Raw genomic sequence first — 23,548 nt, forward strand, 5'->3', positions numbered from 1 at the left:
TATTTGAAATATTTGTTCTATATTTGTGAAATATGTCTTTGGTGCTTTGATAGAAGTTGTGTTGAATCTATAAATTGCTTTGAGTAGTATGAGCATTTTGATGATGTTAATTCTTCCAGCCCATGAACATGGTACATGCTTCCATTTGTGTCCTCCTTAATTTCTTTCTTCAGTGTTTGTAGTTTTCTGAGTACAGGTCCTTCACCTCCTTGGTTAGGTTTATTCCTAGGTACTTCATTTTTCTCATTGCTATAGCAAATGGGATTTTTCCCCCTGATTTCTGTTTCTGATATTTCATTGTTTTGTACAGAAAATGCCTTTGATTTCTGGATGTTGACTTTATATCCCGCTGTTTTGCCAAATTCACTTATTAAGTCAAGTAGTTCTTTGCTAGAATCTATAGGACTTTCTATGTACACTATAATGTAATCTGCAAACAATGACAGTTTTGCTTCCTCCTTTCCAATTTGGATGTCTTTTATTTCTTTTTCTTGTCTAATTGCTCTGACTAGGACTCCCAATACTATGTTGAATAAAAGTGGTGAAAGTGGACATCCTTGTCTTGTTCCTGATCTCAATAGGAAAGCTTTTAGTTTTTGCCTATTGAGTACAATTTTGGCTATAGGTCTCTCATATACGGCCTTTTTTATGTTGAGGAATGCTCCCTGTATTCCCACTTTGCTGAGTGTTTTTGTGATAAATGGGTGCTGTAATTTACCAAATGTTTTCTTCTGCATCTATTGATATGTTCACATGATTTTTGTCTTTCTTTTTGTTTATGTGACATGTTACATTTATTGATTTTTGAATATTATACCACCCTTGCATTCCTGGGCTGAATTCCAGTTGATCGTGGTGTATAGTCTTTTTAATGTATTGCTGGATGTGGTTTGCCAATATTTTGTTTAAGATTTTGCATCTATGTTCATCAGTTATATTGACTTGTAGTTTTCTTTCTTTGTTGTGTCTTTGTCTGGTTTTGGGATTAGGATGATGCTGGCTACATAAAAAGAGTTTGGAAGTATTTCACCTTCTTGTATTTTTTTCAATAGTCTGTGAAGATTAGGAGTTCTATCTTCCTTAAATGTTTTGTAAAATTCTCCTGTGAAACCGTCCAGTCTAAGGTTTTTGAGTGCCAGGAGTTTTTTATTATTGCTTTGATTTCTTCAGTTGTTATTAGTTTGTTCAGGCTTTCTGCTTCTTCTTCAGTTTTTGAAAATTACTTTTTTCTAGAAATTTGTCCATTTCATGTCGGTTTTCAAATTTCTTGGCATATACTTCTTTGTAGTAATATTTTGCACTACTTTATATTTCTGTTGTAATCTCTCCTCTTTCATGTCTGATTTTGTTTATTTGGGTCCTCTCTTTTTTTTCTTGATGAGTCTGTTTAAAAGCTTTTCAATATTCTTTATTTTTTCAAAGAACAACCTCCTGGATTTGTTGGTCCTTAAGATTGTGCTTTTAATCTCTATGTCATTTAATTCTGCTCTGATCTTGGTTATTTTCTTCTTTCTACTTGCTTTGGGCTGTCTTTGTTGTTGTTCTTCCAGTTATTGCGGATGTAGGGGTAGGTTGTTTATTTGAAATGTTTTTACCTTTTTTAGGTAGGTCTGTATTGCTAAGAACTTCCCTCTCAGGACTGCCTTTGATGTGCCCCATAAGTTTTGGGTAGTTGTGAGTTTATTTTTATTTGTCTCCAGAAACTTTTTGATTTCTGCCTTGATCTCATTTTTAACCCATTCATAGTTTAATAGCATGATATTCAATCTCCATGAATTTGAGTGTTTTTGAGGTTATTCCTTGAGGTTGGTTTCTAATTTCAAGCCCTTGGTCCAAGAAAATGTTTGATATGATTTCAATTTTCTTGAATTTGTTGAGGCTTGTTTTTTGTCCTATTATGTAGTCTATCTTTGAAAATGTTTCATGTACATTTGGAAAGAATGTGTATTTTGCTTCTTTGTGATGAAAGGTTTTCTATATATATCAGCTAAGTCCATTTCATCTAGGGCATTGTTCAATGCCACAATATTTTTGTTGATTTATCCATTTGGAAGATCTATCTATTTTTGACAGTGGGGTGTTAAAATCCCCTACTATAATTGTGTTGCTGTCTATATCCTACTTGAAGTCCTCAAGATTTTCCTAATATATTTGGGTGCTCCTGTGTTGGGTGCATATATGTTTACAATGTTTATGTCTTCTTGATGAACTATTCCCTTGAGTATTATGAAATGTTCCTCTGGGTCTCTTTTTATGGTCCTTGTTTTGAAGTCTATTTTGTCTGATATGAGTATTGCTACCCTGGCTTTTTTTCCTTGGAATATTTTTTTCCAGCCTTTCATTTTCAGTCTGTGTAGGTCTTTTTTCTGAGGTGGGTGTCTTGTAGGCAGCATATGTGTGGGTAATAATTTTTTATCCATTCAGGTACTCTATGTATTTTGATTGGAGCATTTATTCCATCTATGTTTAAGGTTATTATTGATAGGTACTTATTCATTTCCATTCTACCACTTTGTACCTGTGTTCCTCTCTCTCTTCCTCTTCTTCTTCATCTTCTTAAAGCAGTCCGTTTAGCACATCTTGCAATGCTGGTTGGTCGAGGTGTATTCTTTGAACCTTTTTTTGTTTGAGAAACTCCTTATTTGGCCTTCCATTTTAATTGAGAAACCTTGCTGGATAGAATAATCTTGGTTACAGGCCCTTGGTTTTCATTACTTGAAGTATTCCTTGCCATTCCCTTCTGGCTTGGAGTGTTTCCATGGAGAAGTCAGCTCTTATCCTTACCAGGGCTCCTTTGTATGTTACTTCCTGTTTCTCCATTGCTGCCTTTAAGATTCTCTCTCTGTATTGCAATTTTGCCATGTTAATTATCATGTGTCTTAAAGTAGGCCTCTTTGGGTTCCTCTTGACTGGGACCCTCTGTGCTTCCTGGGTCTGTGTGACTTTTTGTCTCATCAGATTGGGGAAGTTTTCCATCATTAGTTTTTCAAACAGGTTTTCTACCCCTGGCTCTTGCTTTTCTCCATCTGGTATCCCTATTATATGACTATTATTTCATTTCATTTTTCCTTGCAGTTGCCTTAACACCTTTTCATTCTTTCTGAATCTTTTTTCCTTTTCTTGCTCTTTCTGGGATTTTTTTCTACCTTGTCGTCCGGCTTGCTGATTCAATCTTGTGCTTCACCTAGCCTGCTTTTGATTCCTTCTACTGTCTTCTTCAATTCAGAAATTGTATTCTTCATTTTGTCTTGGCTCTTGTTGACAGTTTCTGCTTCCTTTTTCATGTTGATATAGTTTGCAGTTAGTTCATTGTAGTTTTCCTGAGTGTTTGGTAATTCTCACTGAGTTTGTTGAGCTTCCTTATAACCACTGTTTTGAACTCAGTATCTGACAGTTGATTTGCCTCTATTTCACTCACCATTCTTTCCTGGTATTCCTGGTTTCTTTCATTTGTGGCTTGTTTGTCTTCTCATTTTTCTGGGAGACTCTTCTTATTTGCTTCTGCTTCCTAAATGGATCTCTTCTGACTCCCTGAGTTTGTGCTGTAAACCTCTATGGAAGAAGACCTGTGAGATTCAGTGGTTCAGTCTCCTTGATCTCCTGAACATGCTGCTCTTGGGATGCTATTTATGTTGAGTTTTTGGTTGTAATTGGGTTTTGATTGTTGTTGGGTCATTCTTTGGTGGGTCCTTCCCTCCAACTGGTTGACTGAGGGTCACTTTGCCCACCATGTCTTGTATGATATTGTGCAGATGCTGTCAGAAGAAAACCACTGAGCCCAGGGGACAAACCCACATCCTCAAAAATATCTCCTCCCTGCAATCTCAATATTAAGAGCAAATGAACCAGTATTAATAAAGATGTAGACATTATGACTATTATAGAAAAGGAGAGAAATAAGCTATAGTAAAAATTCTAGTGACAATATGCAGAAACTGCTGGACAAGAAATGAAAGTTGAAAAGCTATGCGGGAAATAAAATATCACTAATCATGGAGAAGACCACAGAGAATTTCATCTTGGTAACCTGTAATATTTATCATTATTTTTCTTTCTCAATCCACCTCTGCGGGAGTCAGATATTGACCTTGTTCGACTTTAGACAGTTGCTCTGAGACTTCCAGAGATCTCCTGTCTATAGTTGTCTCTTTCAGTTGTTAATTAGTCATTTTGCATTCAGCAATTGAACTTAAACCCCATAGGGTGGGTCAGAATTCCTCCTGGGTTGGGGGCTATTGTTTCCCCTCTGGGTGCTGCTACTCAGAGGGGAATGGTCTGCTGAGCAGGATGTCTGTTGCAGTTTGAGTGATGACTCAGCACTGGGATCCCAGCGGCTGCTCTCTCAGTCCTCTCCTCTAAGCTTCAGTCTCCAGTCTCTTCTCAAGTGTCTCTAGTCCACTCTGCACCCACTCTTTGCCAGGGATCCATGTCTGTGGCTGTCTCCTTGAATTATTAATCTAGTCACTCTGCACTCAGTAGTTGGGCTTAAGCACCACAGAGTTGGGGCAGAGTCTTTCTTGGGGGCGGAGCTGTTGTTTCCCCTCAGGCTGCTAGTGCTCAGAGGGGAGTGGTCTGCCTGAGCAAGATGGCTGCTTCTTTTGGGGGGATGATTCAGACTTGATATCCCTGGGGCTACTCTCCTTACTCTCCCCTCAGAGCCTCTGTTCCCAGTCTGTCCTCAGGCATCTCAAGCCCACTCTGCTCCCACCTTTGCCAGAACCCCAGGTAAGTGACAGCAAATGAAAATTTGTGCATTGGCCCTTTAAACAGCAATTTGCATCTCCAGCAGTCTACCTCTGGCAGAGAGCAATGCTGCAGATTTTCATTGCCAGTTGTTATCTCTGTACTTTTAAAGCTCTGGTATTCTAGGCTGGGGATCCCAGCTTAGGGTTTAGACCCCATTCTTCTCAGGGGGATCCAAACTGCTGCTTAATTATTTCTCCAGTGCTGCTGCCTGTGGGCACACAGCCAGCTCTCTTGAATCTCCACCACACTCCTTATCAGACAGGTTGTGCTGAAGGTGATTCTGTAACAAGGTACACTCAGGGCATCCCCTAAGTGGGATTTGTAATGGGGTTCAGAACTCAAGGTATCCAGGAAATATTAAAAATATAGGATGTCCTCGCCCTATAGTCTGAACTGGGGAATGGGACACATGGAGCAGGGCCCTTGAGTTATTTTGCATATCAACAGTTTTGCAAATAACCTCTAGAATGGTCATATAACATATCTATAACTTTTAACTGGTTTTGTAGATATGTTAAATAGCTGTGGCAGTGCTTTGAGCCAGGGAGATGGGAGTGTCCTGCATCCAGGATGTAATTGGGGGGCAACTCCCCCTGGTTACAGTGCCTGCATGAGAGCTTGGAGTTGACTAGCTACATGCCATGGGGCCATGGCTGCCCAGACTTACTATAGCAGCCCAGAAAAGCTGGAAAAATATAGGAATGCTGGCAGGTGTAGCTAATTGTGGGAGGAGTCAGAAATGGGGCTGCAGAAGAGAATGACACTGGGATTTAAAGCCATACACAGCAGCCTTGCAGGGTGGGGGTGGGGATCACTTGGCTTTGGGTCTTCCCTTTGTCCTGTAGTCTAGGAAGCTAGAAAGCAAGATGTAGCAGTGATGCAGAGCTCTCTCTTAGCAGTTTAGAAGAATGCAGGACAAAAGGGAAGGAAAGAGATGAAAGGACTCTTGCTGGTGGGCCAGGAAGAAGTTGCGACATGGATTTGGATTAAGAACTGGAGATCACAGCAAGGAAAAAGCTGATGGTGCTGGGAACTGTGGGAGGCCTGCGAACTGAGCACAGATTACTGGGAAGAATGGGGAGCTACCAGAGCCATAGACTTTTATTCTTTTCCTGAGATACAGTACTCCTGACTGGCTAGACTGAGCAAAGGGGGGAAAGAAGGAATACATATGTTTGTGGGTGTTTTAAGGAACTTCAGGATTTTAATGAAGACATTAAGTCATTACTCTAAGTCTGTGTAACTTTTGAATAATAATTTTTTTCCTTTTCACCAGTCTCTGGCATTGAGAGTTATAATCCCCTGGCAGCAGGCAAGATGAACCCCACAGTTCAGGGGTTCAGGAATACTATCTTGTCCCCCACTCTGGGTTTGTTCTGTAGCAATTCTTCTGTCTGTCCGAAGTTATAAGGCTTCTCTCTCATTCTTGTTCAGTTGTTTGTTCTGGGTGGTTTCTCCACAATTTAGTTGTAATTCCAGAAAGGTCTTGGGAGAGGTTAGTGTGGCTTCCATTCACTCCTCCACCATCTTTGATATGCACCCTTTTCCACCCAGTTAATTTTTTCTATTTTTATTTGAATTCATAGCACTTGTAAATACTTGGTGGTGTATTACGTATTTATCTGTTTATTGTCTGTCTCTCTTTTCTCAAACATAATCTCCTTGGAGATAAGGACTTTGGGTTTTGTTCACAACTAAATCCCCAGTGGTGCTTAGGATGCTTAATAAAACAGGCTTATCTGTAACATTCAGTTATTTAGAGCATTGTCCTCATATGCTATGGTTGAGGATTTGATCCCTGGTCAGGGAACATACAAGAATCAACCAATGAATGCATAAATGCATAAATAAGTGGAACAACAAATCATTGTTTCTCTCTCCCTCTCTAAAATCAATTAAGTAAATAAATAGTTAACCTGCTGAGTGGGTTTGGTGATTGAACTTGTCCCATTACCTTTAGGCAACTTTCTTTTTATCCCTTCATGCCAGATGGAAAAAGAAAAAAAATAATAAAAAGGGTTTTTTTCATTTTATGATATCCAATTTATTTATTTATTTATTTAGCCTGTGATTCTGGTGTTAAACTACTGTATGGCCCAAGGTCATGAATGTTTAATCCTTTGTTTTCTTCTAGAAATATTTATAGTTTTAGCTTTTATATTTCAGTTTTTTGTATGTATTTCTGTTCATTTTTTATGCAGTGTGATGTAGGGTCAAATTTCTTTTTTATTTCCCCATAAGTATGATAACACCATCTACTGTGATGATTTCTTTCTTCTACTGAATTATCATGGTGCCTTATTGAAAATTGACTGACTATAAATGTGAGGATTTATTTATAGACTCAAGTCTATTTCACTAACCTACGGGTCTATCCTTATGCCACTATCAAACTATATTAGCTTTTGCTGTTAGTTTTTTTAAGTTATGTGCATACTATACTGTATGCCATTCTGCATACAGTGTACTGCATACCATTCTGTTTAGTGTGCAATAGCTTTACATTTTTTACAGATTTTATTTATTTATTTTTAGAGATAGGGAAGAGAGGGAGAAAGAGAGGGAGAGAAAGATCAATGTGAAGGAGAATCATCAATCAGTTACCTCTCATACACACCCTGACCTGGGACCTAAATCATAATCCAGCCATGTTCCCTGACTGGGAATTGAACTGGTGACCTTTCAGTTTCCAAGATGAAGTCCAGCTAACTGAGCCACACACCAGTCTTGGCAGCTTTTGCAGTTAGTTTTGAAATTGGGAAGTGTGATCATCCAACTTTGTTTTTCATTTTCCAGATTGTTTTGGCTATTCCAAATTTTTTGAATTTCAGTATAAATTCTATAATCAGACTGTCAATTTCCACCAAAAAAAAGGCTGGGATTTTGATGGGATTACATGGAATCTGTAGATCAATCTGGGGGCATTGCTATCTTGACAATATTAAGTCTTTTAATCATGAACATGAGATGCCTTTCCATTTATTTAGATTGTCTTTAATTTCTTTTGACAATATTTTATATTTTTCAGAGTATAAGTTTGATATTTCTTTTTTAATTATATTCCCTTTTGATACAATTATAAATGGAATTATTTTCTTAATTTTATTTTTAGTGTGTTCTTTTGCAAGTGTATAGAAACATAGTTGACTTTTGCGTATTGATTTTATCTTATAATTTTGCCAAACTCTCTTATTAGTTCTAATGTTACCATCGGTATTTGGCTACAAAAGGGGAGTATGGGGATTAGACACTGAGCTTAAAAAACTGAGAAGCAGAAGCCTGTTTGCTTTACCAAGAAGCTACAGCTTTTCATAGTCCAGGACACCACAGCACTGGGCTCTGCCAAAGGTATTAACATTCCCCCCTTTGCCATCTAGTACCAGATTGTTGGGGGGCACAAGGGAAGGTGCTGGACCATGGAGTCCTGTCATCGAGCTGGGGAAAGATAAACCCATCCAAAGCCCGTGAAAGCTTGGGAAGTTGATTGGTTCTTTTAAAATGGCACCTGGTCTGTCCCAAACCCAAGCTAATAAAATCCCAACGGAAAAAAAGAAGATCTGTTCTTTGCGTGCTCTCTCACGCAGAAGCACATGACCATGTGGCCCTAATACGTATGTGGCCCATAGCTTTGTGTCTCATGGCCACCTGGGCTCCACACAGGCAGGCTCTAGAAGGGAGCCTAATACCACTGCATAGCAATGGACTGCAGCTGGAAACGCACACTAAACTAGCTGGATGCTGAACTGGACTGTATGGAGTCCAGTCTGGTCTTTAATATGGAACAGAAACTCTGGACACTGGCTTTTATGTCGACCCTCTGAAGACAAGACCAGATTTTTTCCATGGTGAGATGAAGGAGATGGGATATTTAGAAGTTTAGAGGGGAGCCCCTTAATTTTACATCATCAGTAAAGTTCACCACATCCTCCCTTGTGGGTCTCAGCAAATTCTTTTCCTCTGGTCACCACAAGAACCATTTTCCATTGATAACACTAATAGATTTTAGTGGAATACTCAAAATTCTTTATGTGTAAGTTCATGTCATTTGCAATTAGAAATTGTTTGATTTATTCACCTTTAAAAATAAAAGAGAATTAAAATGTACTTATGTCAGGCACTGAGCTATGACCTTTTTTACATTCAGCTCTGATTCTAAAGTGGCAGGTAATTTGGGTGCTATCCCAGCCCTCTGCACTTTCCACCAAATAGATAGAATTTATTGGAATGTGCATAGACCTGACTCCATTCCATTTGAATGGCAAAAAGATAAACCATTGAGAACTGACAGTTTCTTTTGTGGTATAGTTTGGTTCAAACAGGACAGGAAATGTAGTTTATTATTCCGGAAGAGACAAGAGCAACACCATGATAGGGGGATTGTTTTCTCTGTGTGAGATGAGGCCACATTTAGGCATTGGGTAAGGCCAATATATAAATCACAGTTCTTCTTTATGGAAATCCTGAACTGAATTTAAAGCACTTACTCATGTATCCACTCTTGCCCACAGCTTGACAAGCCCTTTCTGTTATTTTAGAGGCCGGTGGTGAGTGTCAGAGGAGAGCCTCTGGCTGAAGCCCTGAGGCTTTGCATATGATAGCAAATATGGTGGGACTAGGGCTGGCACAGCCTCCTAGTGATGAGATGGATTTTTCTGAAACGAGTCTATTCTCAATTTGAAATAGTCTGGAAGTGGAGAGAGTGAATGACTGAGCTCCTCCAAATGCCAACAGCCAAGAGGAAATTAGGGAGACCTCTGTTGCAAAAGTGAGGTTAATTTTTTAAAATCTGTTTTGTAGTGGTGAAGTCCTGGCCACACTAAGTTAAGTTACAACAAATCTAAAAGGTTTATATAAATCCACTTTGTCAGGTGAGAAAACAGGCTTTTAGAGATTACTTCATGTCTAAGATGAGGCTAAAGTCCTTGAAATCACAGCCTATGCTTCTCATTCACTTTTAAACCCATTTCAAACATTCTCCTTAACCACTCCACTGAAATTGCTCTAGCCTAGCTCACCAAAGGATATTGTTTTGGGGAACTGTATCAGATCCTCTTTAGATCTTATTTGTTTAAACTTTTTACTTCTCAGCAGCTTCTGACACTGTTTACCACTCATTTCTTTAAAAAAATCTTTTTTCTACTTGCTTTCATTACAGGGTGGTCACTATTTCAACCATGCCTTCTCTGTCTCCTCACTGACTTCTCACATTTTCAATTTTCATTTTCCCCAATATTCTGTTTTTGATATTCATGGTAGGTAATGTGCTTCACTAGTCATACATTTCAACCCAGATTGCTTCTATCACTTGGAAGCCAGAAAGCTAAACAACCCGGCCTCATGCCCTGCCCTGCACACCAAACCCCTCTCCACTACAACAAAACAAAACAGAACAACAAAGGAAAATATTTTTTCAGATGCCTTAGAGTTCTGGGTGTAATTTAAGTTCTTCCAAACAGGTAGATAACATTTGTGTGAGATTTAGACTTGGAGCTAATCTGAAAGCAGGGAGTAAAGGCATAGGGACTTTTGAGGTGGGGGGCGCGGCTATAGATTCTAATGAGTGTGATGTGGATTTGGAGCATATAGCTATAAAATGAGTTTCTGATGTTGCCAACAGTTTCCTGATTTTACAGATCTCTGATCATTTTAAAGGCAGCAGCTTCCTCAGCTGCCCCTTTCTGCAGTGTGGCTTTGGGAATTGTCTGTAATAACTTAGGAGAGAGTCTTTTTTTAATTAGTGTTCCTAAGGCAGCCACTAATATTGTGTCATAAATCCCTTTCCTCTTAGACAGTCCCAGTAGATTGTCTTCTTCATATACCTTGTAAATACTGACCAGTACTCTACTGTTTTTTTTTAATTCAACAGGAGTAGTATCATCCAGTTATGATTGACTTATTTCTGCCAGTTTTATATCTGCAGACTAGGTAACTCTATTTAGCTCCAGATTTGTAACTCCACTGCCTACTGTACACCTCTATCTAGATATCACATGAAACCTCAAATACAGTGTGTCCAAAGTTGAACTAATTTCCTCCTAATACTTTCTCTTCTCTTTATCCAGATATGCAACCTAGAAACTCAAGTCATCCTTTACTCCCATGTTGTCCTCGTCTTCAACTTCCCATCATACCAAGACCTATTGATGCTGGTTTCTAAATATGCCTTATATTCAACCTCTTCTTTTTATGCCCACTGCTCCTGCTTCAGTTCTTGTCTGGATTGCTAAAATAATCTTTCTCTTCCCTTTATCTTCATCTTCCTCTTTCTTTTTTTCTAGGTTTTAAAGTCTGTATTGGAGATAATTGCGGGGTTTTTTGGTTTGTTTTGATGTTTTAACATGTCTGAAATTGGGATACATCTTATAATTGATGATGTCTTCCATTTACTGTCAGCCAGGAAGTGGTTCTAACATAGTGATCATTATCTGCTTGCGCAAACTTGATTATTATTTACACCAATATGACTGAAAAACTGCAACTCCCTGATGTTTTATTCAACAGTTATTGAAGGACCATGTAAGAAAGGAAGGCATATGAGTCCTGGTTGTTATATAATGAACTTTTGTTGATGCCTTCTGGTAAAATTAAAGAATAATAGTATTAGAAGCTACAGAATGGGTGTCAGCAGCTTGGAAGAAGACCAACAGACAATACTAAAATGTTAAGTGGCTTAATTAGGAAGGATAAGTAAGCACTCTTTTAATAGATGCTATATATTGTTAGTACTCTAGACAGCACAGTTAGTGTCAGGAAAAATATGGGGATCAACTACTTTGAGTCCAAGAGAACTCAGAAGAGTTGGACTCTCTGAAGAAGTTTTAGAAATACTATGGCTAATTTATTTAATTTTTACCTTTTTATATATGTGCAAGAATGAGGAACAATCAAAATATCTACATAAGCCCAAAGTAGCTCTTTCAATGAAGCAATATAAAAAATTCTTAGCTTTAGAGAGCAGTTTGTCCTAACTTTCAGTACTATTTTCTTTATTGGTACATAAAAAACACAGTGCAGCCCTGGCTGGTGTAGCTCAGTGGATTGAGTGCAGGCCTGCGAACCACACAATTGAGGTTTGATTCCCAGTCAGGGCACATGCCTGGGTTGCAGGCCAGTTCCCAGCAGGGGAGTCACAAGAGGCAACCGTACACTGATATTTCTCTCTTTCTCTCCTTCCCTTCCCCTCTAAGGATAAATAAATAAAATCTTAAAAAATAAAATAAAATAAAAAATAAAAAATAGTGCATCTTAGTACATTGAAATTCAGTGAAGTGTGATAGTCTTTTAAGTTTTTTGGCTTTTTTAAAAATAACAATCGGGATTTTTTTAGGCTCATACCCTTATTTCTACTTCTTGTAGGCAAATACTTTCAAATCTTTTTTTAAATTCTCACCTGAGGACATGATTATTAACTTTAGAGAGAGAGAGAAAGGGAGGGAGAGAGAGAGGGAGAGACACATTGTTGGGAGACCGGGGACCAAACTAACTGGGGACCGAACCCACAACCTAGGCATGTGCACTGACCAAAAATCGAACCGACAACCTTTAAGTTTATGGAACAATGTTCCAGCGAAATGAGCTACACTGGTCGGGGCTACTTTCAAGTTTTTAAAATACTTCTAGTCCTTGTTTCTTTTTTCTAAGCACCATCCTTGTACTGCTTCCTTCAGATTTTTTTCCAGTTAGGCCCATCTATTGATTTATTAGAGAAAATAACTTTCATTATCTCTTACTACCTCTCACCCCTGAAGACATACAAATCCTCCTCACTTTCCTTTTCCCCCCAAAGTTTACATTATAATTTTTAGTTAGATATGTATTCACCATTTACAATAGTATGACTGTTACTAGTACTCCCACCTGAACCATGTAATATACTAGTAATTCAAATTTTTCTTGTGTAATTTTTGATTTCCCCTGTAATTACTCTCCCTCACATGTTTGTTTAGTTTTCTGTTTCTCTCACTATTTCATTTTCAAACCATCTGGAAAATCTGTATCTTTTCTCAATATATTCAAATGGTCAGATATTCTATTAATTTTATTTTGAGGGGGATGTTTCTTTGAGTATGATTTGTTTTGTTCCCATCTTCCTAACTGAACTGGGTGCTCTTGGAGCCTGTATCAACTATCATCTTGAGATTTCCATTTGCCATCATCCTGTGGTTTCCCTGTCATCTCTCTTCTGTTAGATCTTATAATTTCTGTGTAACATGCATTTCTTTTTCTTTGCTTACTCTTTTGTTTTGGTGAAGCACATGTTCCAGTAGCAATGTCAGAAAGGATCCCGGAGAAGCAAATGTTTTGAGACCTTGTATATCTTAAAATTCTCTAGTCTCCTCCACTCCTTTACTGATTTTTTTCTAAGTATGGAATTCTAGGTTGACATAAATTTTCCTCCAAATTTTGTTAGCATTGTCCACTTACTGCCTTTTGTTGCTACCAATTTCGCAATAAAAGTTTCATGCCCTCTTGATTCTAGATCACTTAAATGTTATCATCCCTAACCCCATTCCAGGGACTTTAGACCTTTTCTTTGTTAACTGAATTTTGAAGTTTTGTGATGGTATGCTGGACCTTCAGTGGACTCTCGTTATCTGGAAGCTTTTACCTTTAAACCTTGGGGATTATTTCATTCACAGTTTTTTTCCTTTTTTTCTTCTGTTCTCTTTCTCTGAACCTCTTGTGATTTAAATGTTGAATCATGTAGAGTCATTGTCTTTTGGTTTTGCTTTCTAGGATATTTCTTCAGTTTTGTCTTGAGTTTAGTATTTCTGATATCACTTTAAAATTTATTTTATTCTCTGAGTATCCTTTTTATAGCCTTCTATTTCTGTTTATGAATGGGTCAGATTTCCTAATTTTTCTTAAAGATATCAATTATGATATTTAGAAATTATTTCTTCTTAAATTGTGCTTCTTCCCAGTTTGCTTTTGGGTAGGTTTTTCTTTTTTAATTCTATTATTTACATTGAAGGGCTTCCTCAAATATTTGGTGATTCTTGATTATCTGCCCATATTTATGAGCAGGTACTAAAAGCTGATTTGAGGTTCTGATTTGAGGCTGTGCTTTTTGGTGGAGGGCTTTGCTATACAGTCATTAGTCAGGACCTGCACAGTTTTACTGTAGGACTCACAACTCTCTCAGTATCTAGCTGTCTTTTCTCTTGGTCTGATCACTTTCCACAGACATAAATCTTCTAAACCAATACAGCTTATGACATCTCTTGTATAAAGTTTTTCCTGATTCTATTGGACTTTTTCTGTATAGGTGGTACACTGTATATTCTTTATAAATTTCTGATTCAATATCTAAAAACCTAAATGTTAGTGCATAGAAGACATCATTAAATTGTTAATGTTTTTTTGTATTAGTAACTATACTTCTCTAAAAGAAAGTAGGTACTCTTCTTCTTTATTCCTGTGTCTCTATCCCCTAGAAAATGCCTGGCATACAAATGTGCTCAATAAATATTTCTTCAGTAAATTGGTATCAGGTATTGTAGTAGGTTGTGGAATGAGTGAAATGGGGTGGAGGTGGAATTTAAAAAGCTGGCCAAAAAGATCTTTTCTCTCAGGATGATTATGTTACCCATACCCAAAGGATTCTTAAAACCTAAGTTTTTATCTCAAGTTAACTTTGGTTTTGCTTGTATGTAGTAAAAATTTTAAAGATCGTTCTCAGGTATTCAGAAAAGCAGGCCATCTTCAAATTGATGAACATTACTTATAGGGTAAATGGAGTCAGTCAGGCTCCCTCACCCAAATGTCTAGGCAACTAAGGGAAGCAGTTTCCCATAACCTTGGGAATGGATCCAATAAGCAGTATTTCCATAATCTTGAGAATTGGCCTGCATGAGCAGAGTCATGCTTGGTGTGCATTAGTATATAAAGGGGTTGGGACTTCCTGCTGGTGACATGTGCCTTGCAAAGAGCATACATCGCCCACCCTTGAATAAAATAATGTCAGGCATCCCAATGGCTCCATGCATTTTCTTCCATCTGCCCAAATCCCAAGTGAACCTGCCTAGCCTTGACAGAGGTAAATGCAAGACAATTACCTTGTTTGAGATTTTTTAATAATGATGGTTTTATTTTCCTTATTTCCAGTAGACTAGACATGACAGCTTGACTACTTGAGCTGTAGCATTTAGAAAATGATAATAAAATGGTAGTATACCTTTGCAAAACAAAGGCAGAGGGTGTTACATATTTTAAAATGGTGTAAATTTTTTATCACTAATCTCCTACTGTTATGCCTGGTAATTTTCTACCTGTTCTTGCTCTGCTTGGATATTGTTAAAGGAATGTAGCAAATTTCACAACCTATTGTGAAGTTGAACAGATGACAGCATAAAAAAATAAATGCTACTTTCTTAATCATGGTAAATGGTGTATTTTTAAGTGTATTTTAAAAAATCATTTGCTTATCTCTTTTTTTCCCTTTTCTATTCAGCCCCACACCCTTCCCCCACACATGACTACTAAGTAAGTCATAGTGAAGATTACTATTGCTTCCTGTTCAGCTGAATCAACACTTCCGGAGGCTGTGACTAATGAAAGCCACAGCTCATGCTTACACTTGACTTTGAAAAATTCTGGTTAGCTTTAAGGATATAATTATAAGTACCCAAGCTAACAAAACTAGTAAGTTGGTACAAAAACAAGTCAGAGTTCAATGATTGTCAACTCATTTGGCTTTTTTTGTATTGACCAATTACTTATTTTGAGATCATGATAGGGTAAACAAAAAGTGTTTAGTCTGTAGCACAGGTGGCAAGCACAAGTCCTGCAGGCCCAATCCGGCCCTCCACCTTGTTTTATCTGGTCCAGCACCTTGTTTCCACCTGGCAGCAATGCCAAGCTCTCATTTAACTGTTAAGGAGTAGTTACATTTATACAGTCCTAAAATTACATTTGGCCCTTCAAAAGCAACCATGAGGCTGATGTGGTCCACTGGTGAAAATGAGTTTGACACCCCTGGTCTATAGGTTCTTTAATGGTCCTTTGCTTTCCTATTCATGGCGCAATACAATGGGAAATATGGAAAACTTGAAAGATGTGATCTCTGAAAAGCAGTCTAGCAGATACTCTGCCTTTGAATATTATTTTGATGACTAATTACCAGGGAGATCAATTAATCTCCAAGTAAAAGTGGAATGTTCCTCACTCCAAAAATGTAAGAATCTCTTCCAATAGTGTCATTTTGCATCTTTCATTATACCATGAGGAGACTTTTAATTTCCTCCTGAAAGAGGCTTTATGAAGAGAAAGCCAATTTGTTTTACTTTAAATGCCTTGCCTTGATTATTATCTGTGCTCAAAAGGTTCATTTCCCTTGACATATGCCCACTTCAGTCTAGGTAAGCAATGTAATGTCACTGGTACACTGGTTACTAAAGGAGACCATAGGCTTAGCAAAGATGGTAGACAGATTTAGTGAATTTATCTATTTTCTTTTATTGACACCCCAAATATCTTGAGAATATACTCTTAAACTTTATATTTCAGTTCCCCACGTTCCCTGCAGATTTCAGCTCCTTGCACTTCCACTCTTGCTTCAGCCTTCACCACTCAATGAAGCCTTCTCTCAAAAAAGCCAATTCTGATGTCTAGTTGACATAGATAGCAGACTATTTCCTGCCCTTATGTTTCATGAATTTTTAAAAACAATTGGTATAGTTGACAACTTTAAGTTACTCCTTAGCCTCTTCTATCTTCTATTTTTTTCAATTTATCTATCACTATTTTTCATAGCTTTTTACTACCTGCTTCCTCATTCTTGCTGCATAGCACCCTGCACCCTGCAGTGAAAGGGGTTTTTGTTACCCTTTAAATACAAGAAAAGTGAGGAAAGGAAACCACTGAAGCAACCACAAGTTCTCTTCTGATACAAAAAGTACAGGCAGACAGAGTACAAAACTGGCACTACCAGATAACTGTATTAGACAACTTATTTTCTGCTTTTCTGTTACCTGCATTCTCCTTCAGGCTCTGAAGCCCAAGTTATGCTTGGAAAATAATGTGTCTGTGTTCCCCTACACAGCTGCAAGAAAATGTTGACAGACTTATACACCCCGAGAAGACTGATCAACCTATGAGAAAAACTAACAAATATAGTGGTATGGGATTCGCAATAAATGAATTTGTCTTTGTTCAATTAGTGATGTGTAAAAGCCCTATTCAGTGCTCATCTTTAAATATGATTAAAGATCTAACAGTCATGAGACAATTGAAGAAATACTTTAATGTAGAATAAAATGTACAAAATGGGAGAAAAAAATTTAAAGAGGAGCTTGGAGTATACATGAACAGGCAGGGAGCAGAAAACACTAGAAAACTATCATTAACATTTGAGAGGTAAAAGAGTGAAATGTATACATGAAAAGAAATACTCAGAGAATACCAACAATAAAATTTTTAGAAATTAGGTATATGAGAGCAGAAGTTAAAAATGTAGTAGAAGAGTTAGAAGATACAGATGAGGATCTTTTTCAGTACACAGAAAAAGAATATAGACAGAAGGAAAAAATGGATAAGAATTAACCAAAAGAAAGGTATTCCAAAAATAAGGAGATAGGAGAACAGAAGGGAGAAAATCAACTTAGAAACAGTACAAAAAATTCTCAGAATGGAAAGTTTTGAGTTTCCATACTAAGGGCCCAAAGCATGTATAAAGGACCCAGGGACACAGACAATGGCATGGAGATTGGCTGTGGGAGCCAGGCCAGGGGTATGGGGCAAGAGAGAGCAATGGGGGAAAAATTGGGACAACTGCAACTGAACAACAATAAAAAACCTAACCAACTAAACATACAAACGACACCCACATCAAAAACGACAATCATTAATTTTTCAGACATTTGACAAGACACTAATGCTTACAGAAGAAAAAAACAGGTCACATGCAAAGGTTAATGGATCAGAATGTCATTAGGTTTCTCAACAGTAAAACTGAAAACTAGGAGTAAATGGAACAATCTCTTTAAGTTGCTTAGGGGAACAAATGACCAATACAGAATTCTCTTCTCAGTCAAACCTTCAATCCACTGTGGCATTTAGGTACAAATTTTAAAAAATATGTAACTCATGTGTACATTTTTTAAGAGATGACTGGAGGAGGTGTTCCACTAAAGGAATAAAACAAGAAAAATGATAACACAGGATCCAAATGTTCAAAGATATCCAACACAGGAGAGAGAATAAAGGGAAGTCCCAGGCTGGTGGAAAAGAGAGAATCCAGGAGGACATCAGAGAAGCTGACCAGAGAAGCTGGTCAAGAGAAATACCAATTTGGTTTGGCACAAGAGGGTTGAGGAAGCTAAAAGTAAAGTCTCTAAAAAGTAATAAAACTGATATTTTGCAAAATGTGTTTAACGCTTTTGAGAAAGTATTTAGGTCTGTTGAATATCTATAAATGAATAAGAGGTAGGTGTACATAAAAACAAAAGAAATGAAAAGAAGATATTAACAACCCCAGGACAACAAAAAGTCAGCAAACAACGATACATAATCATATTACCCTACATGTGCAGCTAGAAATAACAATCATATTGTCATACATATAATGTAAATAGTGACAATTGTCTTAAATATAATTATGAGACTAATAGGACTAGATATTGGAGTAGAAAGTGTGTGTGTGTGAGGACTGAAAAGCCGAGATGTAGGCATTGGTAGATACACTTTGCTTCTTGAATAACCAAAAGGAGAAAACAATCAATTTAAAAACAAAAACCAACCAGAACTGCCAAAAAACTATATGTAAGTCTGACAAGCAAAGAGTTAAAGAAAAAACATTAATTCAGATTAATAGGAGGGCTGGAGACCGACAGCTATAGTGAAGAAGATGTGTGGCAAGGTGGCAGCTGTTGGACCAGGTGGGCAAAGCAGTGGCAGGACGACTGGTTGGCCCCACATTTGTGTACAGATAAGTAGGGAGGAACTACAGGGGAACAACATAGACCATGCAACCCAGGGTTCCAGCACAGGCCAAATAAAGCTTTGGAACCTGTAGCTGCTCCAACCTGTGGGGGTTGTGGTGGTGGGAGAAACTGCCGGTCTCATAAAAGCAGAGCGAGAGCCGAGCAATCACCACTGTTCCCTCTCTGACCCCTTCCCCAGATACAGCACCACAGTGCAGAGAAGTGGGTCACTTTGCTCTGTCAAATACTTAAGGCTCTGTCCCTTACAACATAACAGACATGCCAAGACAAAGAAATAGGGCCTTAATGAAAGAACAGATCAAAACTCCTGAAAAAGAGTTAAGTGACAAGGAGATGGACAACCTATCAGATGCACGGTTCAAAACACTGGTAATCGGGATGTTCACAGAAATAGTTGTGTATGGTTGCAAAAGTAAAGGAAGAAGTGAAAGCTGTACAAAATGAAATAAGGAAAAGTAAACAGAAAACCAACAGTGAAAAGAAGGAAACCAGGACTCAAATCAACAATTTGGAACAAAAGGATGAAATAAACATGGAACTAGAACAGAATGAAGAAACAAGAATTCAGAAAAATAAGGAGAGGCTTAGGAACCTCTGGGACAACTTTAAATGTTCCAACATCTGAATCATAAGGATGCCAGAAGAAGAGGAAAAGAAAAAATTGAAAACTTATTTGAAAAAATAATGAAGGAGAATTTCCCCAATCTGGCAAAGGAAATAAACATGCAAGTTCAAGAAGCTTAGACAGTCCCAAAGAAGTTAGACCCAAGGAGGAACATACAAAGACACATCATAATGAAATTGCCCAAAGTTAAAAATAAGGAGAGAATCTTAAAAGCAGCAAGAGAAAAAGAGACAGCTACCTACGAAGAAGTCCTCATTAGACAATCAGGTAATTTCTCAAAAGAAACCTTACAGGCACAAAGGGGCTGGAAAGAAATATTTGAAATCATCAAAGGCAAGGACCTACATCCAAGATTACTCTACACAGCAAAGCTATCATTTAGAATGGAAGAGCAGATAAAGTGCTTCCCAGATAAGGCCAAGTTCAAGGTGTTCATCATCATGAAGTCCTTATTATATGAAATGTTAAAGGGACTTGTCTAAGAAAAAGATGACGATAAAAAATATGAACAGTAAAATGACAAGTCACAGCTATCAACAACTGAACCTAAAAAACAAAACAAAAAATAAAAGCAAACTGAACAAAACAACTATAACAAGAACAGAATCACAGAAATGGAGATCACATGGTTTATCTCCAGCAGGGAGGGTGAAGGGGGAGAAAGGGGGAAAGGTACAGGGAATAAGAAGCATAATTGGTAGGTACAAAATAGAGAGGGGGAGGTTAATAATAGTACAGGAAATGGAGAAGCCAAAGAACTTACATGTACTACCCATGGACATGAACTAAGCGGGGAGAATGTTGGATGGAAGGGGATAACAGAGTTGGGGGGAATAAAGGGGAGAAAAAATGGTACAACTCTAATAGCATAATTAATAAAATATACTAAAAAAGAATTGTTTGTGTACATCAATGTAACCTGGGAGCCAAGGAGAGTGGATTGGAATGCTCAGGTATGAATAATGACGGCTTCACTGTAGATGGGGGTGGGGTCAGTAGATGCCATTGAGAGCATGTGTACTGTGTGGCCATTGCATTCAAAATGACTGAGTAGAGCAAAAAATCTGCATCAAATTTTGCATTGAGCTTGAACATTCCTCTGTAGAAACTATTCAGATAATTCAGAAGGCTGCAGCTGTGGGCAACTGGTGATTGTCAGCTTCATCACGACAATGTACTTGCTTTTGCATCATATCTTGTGCAGAGATTTTTGGCAAAACATCAAATCAACCATGATAACTCAGCCCCTCTACAGCCCAGACTGGGCAACTTGCAACTTCTGGCTTTTCTCAAAACTAAAATCACCTTTGAAAGGGAAGAGTTTTCAGACTGTTGGTACATTGGGAAAATATGAAGAGGCAGCTGATTTCTGATTGGGAGGTCCCAAATTGCCTACTTTGAAGGAGATTGAAGCATCATTGTCCTATGTACAATCTTTCTTGTATTTTGTATCTTCTTCAGTAAATATCTCTATTTTTCATATTACATGGCTGGATACATTCAGGACAAATCTCATATGTGTTTCCATACAGTGGATTTTCTTTTCATTTTGTTGATGGTTTCTTTAGCTGTGCAGAAACTTTTAAATCTGATGTAATCCCATTTGTTTATTTTTTCTTTGTTTCCCTTAACCCAGGAGATATATTGGCGAAAATACTGCTATGTGGAATGTCTGATATTTTCTTGCCTTCTTTCTCTAAAATTTTTGTTTTTTTGACTTGTACTTTGGTGTTTTATTGATTTTGTGTTCTTGTGTGTGGTGTAAATTGGTGATCTAATTTCATTATTTTGCATGAACCTGTCCAATTTTCCCAACACCATTTATTGAAAGACTGTCTTTACTACATTGTGTATTCTTGCCTTGTTTGTCAAATATTAATTGACCATAAAGGTATGTATTGATTTCTGGGCTCTCTGTTCTGTTTTATTGATCTATATGCTATTCTTATGCCAGTACCAAGTAGTTTGGATCACAATGGACATGTCAGCATAGTTTGATATCAGTATTGTGATACCTCCAACTTTGTTCTTCTTTCTTAGGATTGCTGAGGCAATTTGGGGTCCATTTTGGATCCATATAAACTTTTGGAATATTTGTTCTAGATCTGTGAAATATGCCATTAGTATTTTAATAGAAATTTCTAAATCTATAGCTTTCTTTGTGTAGTATGGACATTTCAATGATGTTAATTCTTCCAATCCATGAATACAGTATATGCTTCCACTGCTATCTTCCTTAATTTCTTTCTTCAATGGCCTATAATTTTCTGAATAAAGGTTTTATGTCCTTGGTTACATTTATTCCTAGGTGCCATATATATTTTTTGTTGTTGTAATAATAAATGGGATTGTGTTCTTAGTTTCTGTTTCTGAGAGTTCATTATTGGCTTATAAAAATGCCACCAATTTCTGAATATTATTTTTTTATCCTGCTTCTTTAACAAATTCATTCACTAAATCTAGTAGTGTATTGCTGAAGTCTTAAAAAATTTTATTGTTGTTCAATTACAGATGTTCCTATATTTTCCCCATTACGCTTCCCTGCCCTACCCACCTCCTTCTTTCAATCCTCCTTGGTGTTGTCTCTGTCCATGGGTCATTTACACATGTTCCTTGACTTCACCTCCCCCTTCTTTCTCCCGCTATTCTCCTCTCCTCTCCTTTCTGGCCACTGTCAGTTTGTTCTTTAATTCCACATCTCTGGTTGTATTTTGCTTGCTTATTTATTTTGTTGATTAGGTTCCACTTATAGGTGAGATCATATTTTATTTGTCTTACACTGCCTGCTTATTTTACTTAGTATACCACTCTCCAGTTTCATCCATTCTGTCACAAAGGGTAAGAGTTCCTTTTTCTGTCTGCTGCCTAGTATTCTATTGTGTAAATATACCACAGTTTTTTGATTCACTCATTTACTGATGGACACTTAGGCTGTTTCCAGCATTTGCCTATTGTAAAATAATACTGGTAAGAACATTGGGGTGCATAGATTTTTTTGAATTGGTGTTTCAGGTTTCTTAGAGGATAACTCAAGCAGTGGAATTGCCAGGTCAAAAGTTAGTTCTATTTTTATATGAGGAAATTTCATACTATTTTCCACAGTGGCTAACCCAGTCTTTGTTCCTACAGTGTACTAGGGTTCCCTTTTTTTCCACAACGTGGCCAGCACTTGCTGTTTGTTGATTTGTTTTTGATGACCATGCTGATTAGTGTGAAGTGGTATCTCACTGTGGTTTTAATTTGCATCTTTTGATGGCTGGTGATACTGAGCTTCCTTTCATATGTCTCTGGGACCTCTGTATGTCCTTCCTGGAGAAGTGTCTGTTCAGAACCTTTGCCTATTTTTTAATTGAATTGTTTTGTCTTCCTGGTGTGGAGTCATGTGAGTTGTTTATATATTTTGGAGGTCAAACCCTTGTCTGAGGTATCATTAGTAAATATATTTTCCCATATGGATGTTTCCCTTTTCATTTGGTGATGTTTTCTTTAGCTATGCAGGAGCTTTTTAATTTAATGTGGTTCCATTTGTTTATTCTTTCCTTTGTGTCCCTTGCTGTAGGGGACATATCGGTGAAAATATTGCTGCATGGAATAGCTGAGATTTTCCTGCCTATGTTCTCTTCCAGGACTTTTATAGTGTCATTACTTATATTTAAGTCTTTTATCCATCTTGAGTTGTTTTCGTATATGGTGTAAGTTGGTTGAGTTTCTTTTTTTTGCATGTAGCTGTTCAGATCTTCCAATGCTATTGTTGAAGAGGCTATTTTTACTCTATTTTATGTTCCTGCCCTCTTTGTCAGATATTAATTCATCATAGAGACATGGGTTTATTTCTGGGCACTCTTCTGTTCCATTGATCTATGTGTCCCTATGCCAATACCAGGCTGTTTTGATTACGGTGGTCATATAATATAGTTTGATATCAGGCATTGTGAACCCTACTTTGTTCTTTCTCGAAATCAACATGGCTACTCTGGGTTATTGTTCCATGTACATGTTTTTTTTCCATGATTGGTTATATCTGTTTTATTTCTTATAATTATTTGCTTTTTATAATTATTTTTTATTTTCAGTAATACAACAAACATTTGAGGAATCACCATTCAATATAAGAACTAGAATATCACTTGAAATTCCCCTTTGCCTACTCCATCATGAGGTAGGTCACAATCATCTACCATGGCTAGATGTCAAAGTATAGAAGACCCTTGTTCTTGGGTTACAGGGCCTTTCA

Source organism: Sturnira hondurensis, unplaced genomic scaffold (genome assembly GCF_014824575.4).
Source record: "Sturnira hondurensis isolate 20B ecotype Veracruz unplaced genomic scaffold, ASM1482457v3 Scaffold0016273, whole genome shotgun sequence".
Lineage (NCBI taxonomy): Eukaryota > Metazoa > Chordata > Mammalia > Chiroptera > Phyllostomidae > Sturnira > Sturnira hondurensis.